This window comes from Solanum dulcamara, chromosome 7, assembly GCF_947179165.1.
Source record: "Solanum dulcamara chromosome 7, daSolDulc1.2, whole genome shotgun sequence".
Classification (NCBI taxonomy): domain Eukaryota; kingdom Viridiplantae; phylum Streptophyta; class Magnoliopsida; order Solanales; family Solanaceae; genus Solanum; species Solanum dulcamara.
The window spans coordinates 115,001-133,057 of record NC_077243.1 but is presented as its reverse complement, the minus strand read 5'-3'; positions in this window follow the sequence as shown (position 1 = coordinate 133,057).

Here is an 18,057-nt window from a genome sequence, read left to right as displayed (position 1 = left end):
TTAATTAAATAAGACATTATATACATTTTTTATTTGGAAAAAAGGAAAAGAGCGTCATTATCTCTCTCGTTCTCTTAGGGCTTTTTCTATTTTCTGGCTCTCTCTCTTTCTCTTCTCTTAAGGTTTCTCGTCATTTTTCTGGCTCTCTCTATTTCTCTTCTCTTAGGGTTTCTTCATTCTTTCCTTATTCCTTCATCTTTTTATTTTTTCAGACGAAATTCGTAGATTTTAGGTGCACAATTGTAATGGAAGGTCAGAAATCTCCTAGAAGAAGCCCACGAATTCGAATTATTGATTCAACCGGTAGTGGTGAAGTGAATAACGGTCCTACTTTTAGTTTGAGAATTTCTGCAAATCAATCTCTAGAAGAAGTTAGTGGTGAGGTTAATCAAAATTTTCAAGCAATGCATGTGAAGAAAAAGGGCGGTAGAAGTAAGAAAAAAACCACTGAGTTGAGTTCTAAATCTAAATCGAAAAGAAAATGAGTTGATATTGCATCGACATCTAAGAAAGTTGTTGACAATGATGATGATTTTGAGGATTTACCTCCTCAATTTCAGTCAAAGAAAGTGAGACCTACAGTTGCTAAGGAGAAGAATCCAAAAACTCGAAATCGATTATGCAAAAATACGGTTCTGCCGGAGAGTCTATATCCGGTATGTCATTCTACCAACACATTATTTAACTGATAGCATTTTCAATTTATTTATGTGTATTTTCTTAGTTTGTTGTTTCGAACTTGTGTGCTAGATGTTGAAGAAAAAATTGTGTATTTGATACTTTTATTATAGTCTAAATTTATTTGCTCAAATTTATTATATCAGTGATTGTTGGGAGTTTTGCCAGGAATTGTTAGATCTCTTGTGTTGTAATTTGTTTATTTTTTAAAATGAATTAAACTTTGAACTAAAATGTATTACACATACATTAAAGTTGAATTAGAAGAGAAAATGAAATCTGTAGTTAATTGAAAAAAGTTTTTTCACTAATCTGTACACCACAAAAATGAATTAAACTTTGAACTAAAATGTGTATTACACAACATTAAAGTTGAATTAGAAGAGAATTAGGATGTTTCACCAAAGGTCTGTCTTGTTTTGTTTCCAAAGATAATGTTGGAATCTAGTTTAACTGTATAACCATCCTTCTGATATTTCTAAAGAACATGCTCATATGATATTAAGATTCTACAAGTATACTGATTCTATTATCACGAGTATAGAGGAATGTATTCAGTTTTTGCTCTGAGGCGTAGTTGATGAATTGATTGAAATATTGCTCTACTCGGTCTGTATTCAGTTAAAATTATGCATGTGTACGAGTTGCAAGCCTGTACTCTACAAAGAAGCCACATATATTTATTAGTCCTGCTGAACATTGTCACTAGTTTTGCTTCTGTTATATTTGGTGCAAATCACAGGCAACACATCTAGTATTTGATTACTGCTATGAGGGAATGAATTCATTCTTCTCAAATATATCATTTTTGCTTTATTTAAGCCGAGGGTCTATTAGTTACAATCTCTTGATCTTCAAAAGGTAGGGTAAGACTGTGTACACATCACCATTGTCGGATTACATTGGGTATATAATGTTGGTTTAATTTTTACTGGGATTTTCTCAAAGTATGAGATGATATTTGATAAATCACTTCTATTGTATACACAATTGTAGTTTTTGCTTATAAAAGGAAATAAAGAGGAACAAAATGGTCCTTACTTTTATTTGTTTGTTCTTTCTTGGCATGCATATTATTTTCTAAAGGTATAAACTTATTTTTACTATTTTGTTAATGAATTAAACTTTAAACTATATGTATTACACACGCATTAAAGTTGAATTAGAAGATAATTAGAGATGAATGAAACATGTACCTTCAGTGATCTGTACACCACATAAATGAATTAAACTTTGAACTAAAATGTGTATTACACACACATTAAAGTTGAATTAGAAGGGAATTAGAGACAGTGATCTATAAAGAACAAAAGTGAAATTTTTTGTGTATTTGATACTTTCATTATAGTCTATTTTATTTTAATTTATGTATTATACTTTATGCTCTTTTAAACATAAAGAGCATATGAGCAGCAAATAAGCTAAAATTGTTAGTTTTTCAAGTACACAGGATAGTTCAAAGTATACCTCAAAAGTGCCGCAGAAATCTTCCTGAAAATGAAGGGGCACCCTCCCACCTACGTACATCAAGAAGAATTTCTGCAGATAACTTATATTCCCTTTTGGTGACTGCAACAAATAAAAAGATACAAACCAAGTTTGACCAGTTAGCTACTCATTAATTAAAAAAAAAGATTTTGGCAAATGGGTAATCTTGCCTGCACAGATTGTTGGTATAAATATCATTGGTTTTAAATGAAGAACTGAGATCATCATGACCCTCTTCTTCATTTTCTTCTTCTACTACTTTGGTCTCCTATGCTTTGTGTCCTTTCCCTGCTTATTTTTAATTGAGGTTAGTATGTTGTTGTTGATTTTAAATATTGCTGTTGATTTTAATTGAGCTTACTATATTATTGCTGGTTTTAAGTCCTATTTGAGGGTTCATGTTAAGATATAATTATCTATAGTGATAGATTGATATTATTTATATGCAGGATCGTAAATTCTGGAGACATCCAGATGTTTTGTATTCTTCAAGTAGGTGATCGTTATATACTAATCATGAAGTGATTGAGAAAATAAAACTTTCTTTATCTGAAAAACAGCTCGAGTTGTTTAGGAATACTTGTTTTGGTTACTTTCTTGACCTTCCAAAATTGACCACACAACTCCAACTTATTCATTGCCTTATGACAGGGAGTTAAAACACACACCAGATGATGTGTTTATTGTTGAATTAAATGATAAGGGGCTATTTTTCGGGCTTAGGAAATTTGGGTTAATTACATACTTAAATTGTGTTAGTGATGGTTGCTTTGTTAATGTTCCAGATTCTCCTTGTCGGTTGGTGAACAATTATTTTCCTAAACAAATTACTGTTCAAAAGAATCATCTAAGTGAGTTGTTTTTATCAAAAATATTCATAGATGATGATTATGTCGTTTCACTAGCTGTTTTGTTCTTTATTAATAATTTTTTGTTCTCATATGAGAACAATGAATACCAAATTAGTAATAGAGTTTTCTACCTTGTGAAAAGTGGATAATTCAATTCTTACCCATGGGGTTTAGATGTCTACAAGAAGTTGCTTGATAATGTGATGTACAAGCTTAATTCAATCAATCAGTACTATAGATTAGGTGGATTGTCTCTTGCCCTTCAAATTTAGATTTTTGAGTGTTGTTCTAGAGCCGATGAAGATTTAGCTCTTCGAATTTCTGATTCTATTCCAAAAATTTTGAGGTGAAAAACAGTTGTTGAAAGTCCTTGGCAAAAGCATATTGAAAATGGCATCTTCATGCCTACGAAATGCAAGGTATCTATACAAAGTTAATACAATTTATGACACATATATATATTATTTCAACTCAAGTTAATACATCTATTTGTTTCTGTATTTTAATTTCAGTTTGAGAATAAAAGCATAATGTAGATATGTTGACCAGAGAGGTTATAGAGTTGAGAAAAGAATTTGTAAAGGTATAAGCTAACTTGGCTTTAGGCTTTATCTTTTTCAAAACTGTTATTCTAATATTTGTATTTTATTTGATTATATACTAGGCGAATGAAAATCACAAAGCTCTTGAAGAGAAGATAGACTTACAATCTATTCAAAATGAAAGAATTTGTGATAAATTCCACCAAACAATTATTGAAGGATATTTCTTTGTTGTTTGCTAAGAGAGACATCAACAGTTCTTTTACTCAAAAAGTAAGGGAATCATCTAACAAAAAAGCTGGCAAGATATTTTCGGGTGGATTAGACTTCAATGGAGGTTCTTTTATGTTTTAAACACATCTATAATATCTTGTTTTGCTTGCTGGCAGGGACTTAACTAGTAGTTTATTTACTATTTAGAGTTTTTACTTATCTAAGTTGTAGTTTAAGCTTGAATTTTTTATTCACATATTTTTCTTGTAATATATTTTAATTACACACAACATTTTCTCCTTGTGTTGATGCATCAATACATGTGTCAAGAAGGCATGACACTCAAGTTGTAGAATTACTCAGCATGAAAAATCTCAAGTGTTTAAAACTTTCATTAAATTTGCTACTGTTGAGATTTCTGAAAGCAAAATTGATAATGAACGGTTTAATACAAATATAATACACATTTCATATATTTTCATTCAACTTTGTTTACAGTGTTCATGTTATGTACAGATGAAGATGTTGCAGGAATTGCTATTAAATAAGTTTTATTTGAGGTTGTTGCTGATATAAATGGTATTAGTTTTATTTTGAAAGTTCAAATAAACTTCTTTGATCTCTAATACTCTACCTGCTCCTCCCTTAATGCATTACTAAAAGATTTATTTTGTATATAGGAGAAGAGGTTGCTGATCTTAATTCATTTAAAGCGCAACCTAATAGTAGTGCAGTTAACAAAGGTGAATTAGATTGTGGTGCATCTACTAATGCCGATGCGGCAAAGAATTGTCAAAAAACTCCTCAAACGCTTGATGACTTTATGTTGTGTGCTGAAGATCTTTTCCAGATCCGTAAGGTAGAAGCATCATATCTAAGAAAGAAAGCCACTATTGAGGAAAACAAAAAGAAAAAGGCAACCACTATCAGGGAAAACAAAAAGAAAAAGAAAGTCATTGTTGATGAAAATAAAAAAAAAAAAAGCAAACCGAAGAAGCGTGCAAGAAAAAAATTTCCAAAAAAGTCAATTAAATCTCCTAATATACAACATTTTGAATCTGGAGGGACTTTATGTGTAACACGTCAAATATTTGAGATAAAATATCCCTTTTCACTTGTAATCGGAGTAGATGATAAATCCGATTTGATATATTCATTCACTTCGTGGCTTTATACGGGTACAAAAAAGAGGTAATTTATTTATGTTTATTGTTTTATATGTCAAAAAAAAATAGTTTAAATGAGTTAACTGACTGATTTTTTTTTATGCTTTAAAGGGGAAAGAAACCGTATCCAAATGTTGTTAATGTCCTCAAGCCAGCATTTGAATTAGATGTTTGCAATTTACAAGCAAAAGAATGATTTTTTAAATTGGGACATTCTGGTCAAGCATGGAATGATGAGGTTAGTTATGTAAACTTCAGCTGAACACTCTCATTTTTCTGAATCAACTTCTTCTCCAATTTTTCTGGACAAGCTTTAATGGGCTCACTGAATTGATTGACACTTGCTACAGATTTGAAGTATTATCTGACACTTGACATCATTTTTAATCTTTCGCAGCATCTTGACGTCATTTTTTATTATATTAAAAAGAAGAGGAAGTATGAAATCAACAATAATGTTCGATTTACAACTACTGATTGTCTATTCAAGACAAAGATTGTTCAATCTTATTTTCAACTTTATGAAGCTCATGAAAATAAGAAGAAATTTGAAATCAAAACTTTGGATGCTATTGCTGAGTATATATGCGGACGCCATTTATTGGCAAGCACCCCATGGAACAAAGTGGATTATGTTCTCTTTCCAGTAAACATTAAAAAGGGTTATCATTGATTTTTTTTTGTGTTTGATATTGTTGAAAGGTGTTTGAAGGTGTATGATTCCTTTCCGGCTAGAGAGGGGTGAATTTTCTGACTCAAAAAGCAGCTGGCATGATTTCATCAATTTTACCATACTACTTGAGTGTGGTCAAGTTCTATGATAAACGTCCTGAATTGAAGAAATCACCTAAATACAATGAAAAAAATGAGTTTGAGCTCATTGAATCTAAGTTCATAACTGAAGGGATTCCTAGACAACAAGAAGATTCATTGTAAGTTTAATTGTTTATCAAATAAATACTATCTTTTATATTTGTCTTATTAAACTCAATAGTATTTTTATAATAATTTTATAAGGACTGTGGAGTTTTTGTGGCTGCATTTGCGGAGTTAGTGAGCAATGGCCAGGATATTACAAATCAACAACTAAGTTCAGACAGTCTCCGAAAAAGGTTTGGAGCTCTACTATGGGAATATGCAGTGAAGAAGCAAAAGAGTAACATTCAAAGTGAAGACGAAAGATCACATAAATAAATAAATATAGTTATATTAGTTAAAATGTCTATGAAAACTATGTTGTCTAAAAACAGTTTATAGCTGATGTATTAGTTAAGTTTTGAAGATTGTTTTGTGCTATCTTTTTTAAGATGATTTTTGTTCATGTAAACTACACTTTTAATATAGTTTTTTGTTCATGTAAAATATATTTTCTTCTTTTTTTATAATGCAATACATAGCTACGTTAATGTTAAAGTGTTGCAGTAGTGTTATCAAACTGAAACCTGCATTGTGAATTAAACTTGAATGAAAAATGAATTAAACTTGAATGAAAAATAAATTACATACATATTGAGGTTGAATTAGAATAGAATTAGACACGAATGAAAAATGTAGCTAATGAAAAAGTCTTCATTGATTTATAGAAACACAAAAATGAATTACATACACACTAAAGTTGAATTAGAAGAGAATTAAACACGAATGAAAATTGTAGCTAATGAAAAAGCCTTTAGTGATGTGTTTAAGTAGTGTTATCAAACTTAAACCTGCATTATGAATTAAACTTGAATGAAAAATAAATTAAACTTGAATGAAAAATAAATTACATACATATTAAAGTTGAATTAGAATAGAATTAGACACGAATGAAAAGTGTAACTAATGAAAAAGTCTTCAGTGATCTATAAAAACACAAAAATAAATTAGACTTGAACTAAAAATAAATTACATACACACTAAAGTTGAATTAGAAGAGAATTAGACACGAATAAAAATTGTAGCTAATAACAATAAAAGAGGAGCATAAACTACAAATACGGGGAAAGAGAGTACGAGAATAATCACATGGTAGTCAAGTAAGCCCAATCAATCATGAAATCACATCAATAATCTCGACTAATAAAATATCGGAGGAATACACAAATGTAAACTCGTAGCTAATGGCTCAATACCCTTCAAAATAACATGAAGCGCCTGGAATTCACTCCTCGAGTTTCTCAATAGTAATGGTAATAATAATAACCCGGAATATGTATAAACGAGTCGCCCGAAATTCACACCTCGAGCTTCTCAATAGTAATGGTAATAATAACAACCCAGAATATGTATTAATAGGCCGCCCAGAATTCACACCTCGAGCTTCTCAATATGAAATGCCATAGCTAAATAAAATATCATCGATATTTCCTTAATAAAATTTTACCCTTATTCATCATTCAAAAGTCTTAATCTCATCATTTTATTCTTTCTTTAAAAGGGGATTTTTATCTCGGGCAAGGTAAATAAGATAAATTGTATGCCAAAGATTCATATAACACTCACTTGAGACTTCGGTGTACCAAAAGAACGACCTCGGGGTACCGAAAGAATGACCTCGGACCCAATATTTCAATATCAAAAGTAAGTAAGACATAGGCACAACCCGAAATTACATACAATAGCAAACAAAACCAAGCAAGTCAAGCAACCCGAACCGCTAAACTTGAGTCTTTCCTTTTCGGGCCACCTCCAAATGATGTCACTCAATCAAATTATCGAAAAACACATCAAAATAAGTCAACGATATCCATATTGTTATAATTAAAAAACGGAGCTAAAATTGGGTCAAAATTTTGATATTGGGACCGACGCGCGAAATTGAAAAACCAACTCTATCACAAGGTCTCAAATAGCTGAAGGAACTTGTGCTCCAAAAATGGACAAATTCCGAGCAATGGAAGAGCTCAAACAATCCCACCAAATTCAAGCCCTGGAATAGTTCAACAATGCAAAGAAACAACGAAACTTTTAAGGTTTTTAGGATGAGAAAGGGTCTCGAAACGTCTGTTGACACCCAATTTTGACCATCCACAACGTAATTTTAAAAAAATAATAATAAAAAATTTATAATAATAATAATAAAAAAAAACGAAATATTCATATATATTATCATTATTTTAAAAATAATTTCAAGTATATATATATATATTAAATAATTTTTGAATATAATAAATATTGTCATTTATTCGAAAATTATCTCAAAAAGATTTTTTTGTTAAACTTAATATTTTGTTAATTAGCTTGACTTAATTAATAGACTCACCTTTTCAAATTAATTATTTTAATTCTAGCCTTTCTCAATTTTAAACAAATTAAAATAATTAGCTTTTATAAAAATCATGCATATTTTCAAGTTTTATTTGAAATAATTTTCTCATCTTCATAATATATACAATCTCTATTTATTTTTTTTATATTTTAGTAATATTTAAAATTGACTTATAAAAAGATTATTTATTACTATCAAATATTTCGTAAATTAATTTATTATTTATTATTTATATTAACAACGCTTTAATTCTTCTATTGAACACTACATCCTGCAAATAATATATATATCATCCCCCCAATTTTACATCTCATTCTATCTATATATTGCACATAAATCAATTTACACGTTGTTATAATAAGATAATTTCTCAATTTATGGACTTTACAATTATATTTATTTATTTTTATTTTTATTTTTCATATATAAACACTCATCCGAATTTTTAAAATAAAAATAAAAATAATAAAAATATATATAATAAATAATTCATCCGATTTTTTTTAAAATAAAAAAATATAAATAAAATATATATATTATTATACTCATACTTTGTCCCCCTCCCCGTTTCCCTATACTAATAAAAAACTGACGCGTGCCCCCGCCCATCACCATTTGTCATAAACGTGTATATATATATATACATATCCAAAATCATATTTTAAGATAAAAATAATTTTAAAAATAATAATAATATATATAAATCCGCCGCACCCTTTTTGTCCCCTCTTTTTCAAAAATAATAATATTATTAATTAATAATTAGTTTTATTCTTCCGATAAAAAATATATATATATATATATATATATAATAATATTCTACACCCTTTTTGTCCCCTCTATTCAAAAAACAATATTAATTAATAAATAAATAATTAGTTTTATTCTTCCAATAAAAATAATATATATATATATATATATATATATATAATACAATAATATATATAATAATATTCTGCACACCTTTTTGTCCCATCTTTTAAAAATAATAATAAATAAATCAATAAATAAATAGTTTTTCTTTTTCTTCCAACAAAAATAATTAATAAATACATATATATATATATATATATATAATATAAACACCACGCGTGCCCTTCCCATATCCCTATACCATTTTTTTATTTCACGCTTGTCCTCTGCACATATACCCGTATTAATATTATATCTCTTTTTCAGAATATATATATAATTATTCTATCCATGTGCCCCCTAACCCTATAAAATAATAAAAATAAAAAATAAAAAAAAGCAAAAATGTGTCCCCTCCCAATTTTCAGAAAAAAATAATAATATATATATATATATATATATATATATATATACACACATATTAATAAACTAAACATTTTTGTCCTCTCCATTCCCCATTTCTTTATATATATATATATATATATATATATATATATATATATATATATATATTCACATCCGATTTATTTTTAAAATAAATAATTAATAAAATAAAAATAAATAACATTAATTTATACCACGCGTCCCCATATATATTCTTCCGAATATTTATATATATATATATATATATATATATATATATATATATTCATTTCGCATTTTTATAATATTCATTCCATATTATTTTAATAATCCGCTCATTCCGCATTATTTAAATATTCCGCCCATTTCATATTAATTATTATTTTTCCGCCGTTCCACATTATTTTATATTTTCGTCCATTCCGCATTATTTAAATATTCCGCCCATTTTGTATTAATTATTATTTTTCCGCCGTTCCGCATTATTTTATATTTTCGCCCATTCCGCATTATTTTATTCATTTGTCCACTCCGCATTATTTTAATCATCCATTTTTTTATTATTTATTTAATCTCCATCTCTCTATAAATAGAGGGATTGGACAGAAGTAAAGGGGGGGGCTTACACTTACACGGACAGGAGGAGAAAAAAAAATGCAGACAAAAAAAAATAAACTCTTACACTGATTTTGAATATTTCTTTCAAAGTATTTTTGAATTTGCACTTAGCTTTACTTTTAAAACGAGGGTAGATTCATGACCAAATCATCCCCGTTCACTGCCCTACAATAGGTAATATTTACTTCATGTTCCTTTATTTTTTTCGTTGTCATTATGCTTAAATATTATCCTAAAAATGCTAGCCTCCTAATTTCGTCACTCTCTTTTTGTTTGCATGAACACTTCGGGAGCAAAAATGGAGTTTCAATGTAATCTTCATTCCCTCACATGGAGCCGATATCCTTATTATTATTTTTACTATTGTTATTATTATTATTATTATTATTGTCGTTATTATTATTATTTTTAATTATTATTGCTATTATTATTATTAGTATATTTTATTTTCTGTTATTACTATTATTATTATTATTTTCGCTATCAATATTATTAATAGAAGTAGTAGTATGTTTATTTTTCTGTTAGTAATATTATTATTATTATTAATATTATTATTATTATTATTATTTTTGTTATTCATAATAATATTATTATTTTCATTATTAATATTATTAATAGAAGCAGTAGTATGTTTATTTTTCTGTTATTATTATTATTATTATTATTATTATTATTGTTATTGTTATTATTATTTTCGTTATTATTATTATTAGTAGTAGTAGTAGTATATATTCTTATTATTACCGTTTTTATTATTATTATTATTAGTATTTTATTTACTGTTAGCATTATTATTATTATTATTACTATTACTATTATTAATATTTTCGTAATTATTATTATCATTATTATTAGTACATTTTGTTTACTGCTATTATTATTAATATTACTATTATTATTATTATTGTGTTATTATTAGTATTGTTATTTTCGTTATTAATATTATTAGTAGTTATAATTGTATTTTTATTTTTTACTGTTAGTATTATTATTATTATTATTTTCGTTATTATTATTATCATCATTATTATTAGTATATTTTATTATCATTAGTATTATTATTATTAGTAGTAGTAGTAGTATATATATTTTTATTTTACTATTTTTATTATTAATATTATTAGTATATTTTATTTCTGTTAGTATTGTTATTATTATATTTTATTATTATTATTATTATTATTATCATTGTTATTTTTATGGCTATTATTATTATTATTGTTATTATTATTATGGTATTATTGTTATAATCATTATTATTATTTTTATTATTACTATTATTATTATCGTTATTATTATTATCATCATTATCGTATTTATTATTATTGTTGTTGTTATTTATTGTTATTATTATTATTATTATTTATCATATTATATTTATTATTTATCATATTATTATTATTATTTATCGTATTATTATTATATATTGTTTTTACTACCGTTATTATTATTATTATTATTATACTTTATTATTATTATTATTATCATTGTTATTATTATTATGGCTATTATTATTGTTATTGTTATTGTTGCATTATTGTTATTATGATTGTTGTTATTATTATTACTATCATTAGTATTATTATTACTATTATTATTATTACTATTATTACTATTACTACTATTATTAGTATTATTATTATTATTATCATTACATGTTAAATTTGCTTTTATAATGTGAATATGTTCTCACTAATGCAATAGCTAACATTATATAGATATTTAGATTTGTGAACTTTTAATTAAAATGAGTCATCATAATAAAAGAAACCTATATTTTTATTTAAGGCTAAATTATTAGTAAAAAATACTGTATTTAAACACGCACTTATTTCATGCAATAAGCAATATTTGCCTAATAATTTCAAGTTCAAAAATCTTTTTCCATGTAATTACTAAGCTTCATTTTCAAAACTTTTGAACAACTTTTTATAGTTTTAATCTAAATCTAAGTTTGGCCGGTAATCGTTTTTAACGAATCTTGAAGGATGCCTAACCCCTTCCCTTTAGGATAACTAGAACCCTTATCTAGAATCTCATAAGCTAAGTAGACCACTAATCGGAGATCATTTTTTAGCATTAAAATTGTCAATTATTTAGGTATCCTAATTTACCTTAAAAATAATTAGGTGGCGACTCATTAAAATTAAATAATTTAGGAATCATCAATATGTTGTACACCATTTGACCTCGAGTTAAAATGGGGTATAACAGTTTGGCGACTCCGCTGGGGACTTAAGGTCTAAACCACAACTGACTTAGGTTAATAATTTATTTATTTATTTTATTTTTATTTTTTTCATTTTTTTTAAATTGCCTAATCTGTGTTTATCCTACTCATGTGATATAATTTATTTATTTGTTATTGTTTTATATAAATTGTTTATTTGTTATTACTTTATATAAATTGTTTATTTGTTATTATTTTATATAAATTGTTTATTTGTTACTGCTTTATATAAACTGTCATTCCGTTCATACTTCCTCCAATTCTGGAAAATTGACACTATCACACGTACACGTGAGGTGTGTTTTGTGATGGAGATAGCTATGAAGATCACAAGCTTCTATCTTGTGGAGATTGAACCATGAACATGTAAATGGAATGAAGATTTTTAGATGCGATGGAAAATTTTATTATTATTGTTGGCATGTAATAAAGCTTAATTCTATTTTTTGTATTTAATTTTTGGGGATAGATTTGTTTAATTAATTAAAGTGCAATGGAATGACATATTATGGCACATTTATTTTTCAAATACGCGTTAGATCTACCTTTGGCATAAAGAGGTCACCTATATTAGGACGCATTATACTTGTGTTATGTGCTTTATAAATATTTGCATGCTTGCTTTCTATGTGACTTCTATGAATTTTTTTATTTTGCAACATGAATTTAATTGATTATTACTAACATCATCTTTGTTTTTGTTTTTTTTTACAGAAGAGAAAATTATTTTTCTACTTCTTTATTTGATTACCTATTATAAATTTTATGTCATGTTTATAATTATTTTTTTTTCACGTTTGCCGCATGGTTAACGAATCTAGAGCATCGTTTAAGATCATAATTATTTTAAACTCGTGCGAACTCTTAGCGTCCTCAATTAAAATTTTCTTCCTTTAATTTTAATTTGTCATTATGTTAAAATTACTTCCTTTTACTCTTTCAATACCTGTGTCCGCAACTTACTTTTAAATTATTTTCTTAGTCCTTTAAATTAGTCTTAATCGTTCATCTTTAGGTTTGATATTTTTGCACGTTGATTTTGCTATTCTCGTGCCAAAATTCTACTTTTTTAGATTATTATTATTTTCTCCTTCTTCTCAAGCTCTTTCAAGTCTCTCTTTTACGTATATAATCTTATTTTAACAACAAAATATTTTTTAGTTCCATATTTCGTAGAAATAATTTAGCACTTAATCTATGTCATGGATGTTTTGCATTCAAACTCTTGCAACTTATTAGTGATCTTCATGCCATTTGTTGCTTCACTAGCTTAATTCAAATACTTGTGTTTTTCTTCTAATGGGTTTTCAAGATTTTTTTTATGCACCTGCTAATTCCAAGTTTTGGCATGCGAGTCGAGGAGAATATCATAGGTCTACAATTGACATTGTTTTCATCCTTGATAATTTTTAATACGCCCGTACTAAAATAGATTATTTTTTTTCGCAATCCTTCGATTTAGCAAGTCCAATCCTTGTGCGCTTGATTGATCATAATTTCCTTATCAATTATCTTAATCTCAAGCGTTTCAACAAATTCATATTGACATATTTTCTATTAAAAAAACCTTCCTTATTAGATCCATTAATCAGTTGTTAACCACACTCTTAAATGCTTTATTCTTGACCTGCTGCATACCTACTCTGCGCTTACCCAAATATTACATTTTTTTGTTTGACATAAGTCAACCTTTCTCGTCAATTCGTTCTAAACTTAGATCATTTTCTCTAGTCTAGAGCTCTTATTCTACAAAATCATGATTTTTTTTACTTTATCTTCATTTGTATATTTTCATGCGCTAACACTTTCTTTCGTTTCTAAAATTTTATTTTATTTTTGTCTAGCATTGAATATTGTTTTGGCTGCGAATCTGCATTAAGGGAAAATATAATGACAGAAGAATTGAAAGCATTCAACAACAGTATGGGATTAGTGCAAGCACAAAATAATGACAATTAGAAGAATGTGGTTCGAAAAAATGTATTAGTCAATCTGACAAATACCTTTAGCCTTCTTCTTACCACCACTAAGGCTTCCGGCTCAACTCAAAATATTTGTTCAACCATGCCTTCTCTCTTATCTTCTACCTACTCTTTTGCCATTCTTTCTAGACTTTTAAATGAACTACGTGTGACCTGATTCCCATTGGTAGCGGGATACGTAGGCGCCCATGTTGGATTCGGTCTAGATAAAATAAAAAATTCATTTTCCCCAAAAGCAAAACTGGGACAGCTTTGCAGAGTACCTATAATCCTTCGAAAATACAAAGGTTATGATTACGAGCCATATTCACACCATAATTGCTTCAAAGCCATAGCAACAAGAAATGCAGATTCAAAGCTAAAACTTCGTAATTCAATGCAAGGCAACCATTTTATTTTATACTAACAAATTTTCTTTGAGTAATGCAGAGGCTATTTTTTATTTATTCTTGAATGACAGCACCATGAAGCCCAACATCAAACCAGAATTCGCGAGATTCAAATGGTGCAATATCATCAAGAATGAAATATGAAATTCACAATTTTCTTTGAGCATAGGAATCTCTTGAAAATCAATGTCACCAAGGTGGAAGGTTTCTTAAATTATGAGAAGCACACTAGGGATTTTCGTTAATGCCACACTGCACTGTTAATGTTTGCTAATACAAGAGGCATTATACGTGGGATAAATGCTACTACAAGGCATTGCATCAAGCTTGCAAAGACTATATTATGAATTTTGCTTTCATGAAGACAGTACACCGAGCTCTGCACTGCATTTTGAATATTAAGTACTGCAAAGACATTGCAACAGGTTTTCCATATTAGATTATCAATGTTTTCTACTACAAACAAATTGCACCAATCTCAATGCATTGCACCAAAATTCATATTTACAAGTTTGCACCATATATTGGGTTAGTCCACCCTAAAATGGGATATATCGGGTTCGTCCATCCTAAAATAGGATATGAGTTTATCCACCCTCTAATAGTATATGAGTTCATCCACCTTAAAATAGGATATGAGTTCATCCACTCTCTAATAGGATACAACAGGTATTGCAGCACATTCCATAGGCACCCACCTTCTAATGCGGGTATTGCAGCACATTTCATAGGAACCCACCTTCTAATGCGGGCATTGCAGCACATTCCATAGGCACCTACCTTCTAATGCGGGTATTGCAGCACATTCCATAGACACCCACCTTCTAATGCGGGTATTGCAGCACATTTCATAGGCACCCACCTCCTAATGCGGGTATTGCAGCACATTCCATAGGCACCCACCTTCTAATGCGGGTATTGCATCACATTCCATAGGCACCCATCTTCTAATGCGGGTATTGCAACACATTTCATAGGCACCCACCTTTTAATGCGGGTATTGCAGCACATTCCATAGGCACTCACCTTCTAATACGGGTATTGCATCACATTTCATAGGCACCACCTTCTAATGCGGGTATTGCATCACATTCCATAGGCACCCACCTTCTAATGCGGGTATTGCAGCACATTTCATAGGCACCCACCTTCTAATGCGGGTATTGCAGCACATTCCATAGGCACCCACCTTCTAATGCGGGTATTGCAGCACATTTTATAGGCACCCACCTTTTAATGCGGGTATTACAGCGCATTCCATAGGCACCCACCTTCTAATGCGGATATTGCAGCACATTTCATAGGCACCCACCTTCTAATGCGGGTATTGCAGCACATTTCATAGGCACCCACCTTCTAATGCGGGTATTGCAGCACATTTCATAGGCACCCACCTCTTAATGCGGATATTGCAGCACATTCCATAGGCACCCACATTCTAATGCGGGTATTGCATCACATTTCATAGGCACCCACTTTCTAATGCGGGTATTGCAGCACATTTCATAGGCACCCACCTTCTAATACGGGTATTGCAGCACATTTTATAGGCACCCACCTTTCTAATGCGGATATTGCAGCACATTTCATAGGCGCTCACCTTTCTAATGCGGGTATTGCAGTACATAAGATCTTGAAATTTCTTCAAATGCATGCCCAAATGCTTTTAAATATTATCAAATGCACTGCACTAATGCTTTCCAGTATATTCAAATGCACTGCACAAATGCTTTCAATATATTCAAACGCGCTGCACAAATGCTTTTGATATATTCAAACGCATTGCACAAATGCTTTCAAATATTATCAAATGCACTACACTAATACTTTTTGATATATTTAAATGCACTGCAGTAATACTTTTCGATATATTCAAATGCTTTATTGCGCTTCACGTGGCTTTCAATCGCTTTCTACTGCTTTGCACAAATGCTTTAAATACAATTGTATAAAACGCTTGCAAAAATTGCAATATTTGCAAAAACACCATTTTCATTAGTCATTGACTTGAGAATTTGCAATCTTCATTAAAGTCGCATTCTTCATAAATCATTTGGGTTAAGACCTCATTTCATTAATCATTGCTGAAAGGCACCATTATCATGAATCATCGGTCTTAAAACTCTATTTTTCATACGCTTTGATTTTATTAAATCATTACGGCTTGCATGGCCGTATTTTCATATACTCGCACCCTAGAGGTGTCATTCTCATGAGCTTATTGCACATTGCTTTATATTTAATATTTACTAATTGTCTTATCAAATTTAAGTTTTGCAGAAATCGCATCATAACGTGGAACTGTTTCTAAGCAGTAAACGGGGGATATTTGTTGGAAAGTTAAACTCACCAACAACGATCATGAATCTATTCTTGAACTCTACTCAGCCTACGTCCATGATTCAGGTTTTAAAATCCAGTCTCGCCATAACTCGATACTGGGACAATTTTTTGGCTAGCCTTTACTTCGTTCTTCATAATATTTTCGCCCTTTGTCGAGTCCAAGTTTTTAATTTCACTTTTATCTCTTTATATTGTCACTATCTATCATTTTATTTACCTCATTTTTTTTAAATAATTCTTAATTTGTTCAAATCTTATTTTCTTCCTTGGCCACCTCTGTGAACATTTACCTCATTCACTGATACCGACACAATCTTATGATCGACGGTATTTTCAACTCGCTCCACCCTATTCTGGCATAACTTCAGAGCTGCACTTGGCTTGATTCTCAAGCAACTCGAGATTTGTTGGCACTAAGAAAGAAAATTCATCCACAATTTTTCACAATATTTCTTATCTCCATATTTTGATAAACTTCATTTCAACGTTAATGATCAGGACAAAATTGACTATTATGTCAACTTCTTTGCCCAAAAACTCTTTCATCGTCTTCGGTCAAAGAGAGACAGCTGTTGACACCCAATTTTGACCATCCACAACGTAATTTTTTAAAAAAAACAAAAATTTATAATAATAATAATAATAAAAATGAAATATTCATATATATTATCATTATTTTAAAAATAATTTCAAGTATATATATATATATATATTAAATAATTTTTAAATATAATATATATTGTCATTTATTCGAAAATTATCTCAAAAAGATTTTTTTGTTAAACTTAATATTTTGTTAATTAGCTTGACTTAATTAATAGACTCACCTTTTCAAATTAATTATTTTAATTCTAGCCTTTCTCAATTTTAAACAAATTAAAATAATTAGCTTTTATAAAAATCATGCATATTTTCAAGTTTTATTTTTAAATAATTTTGTCATCCTCATAATATATACAATCTCTATTTTTTTTTATATTTTAGTAATATTTAAAATTGACTTATAAAAAGATTATTTATTACTATTAAATA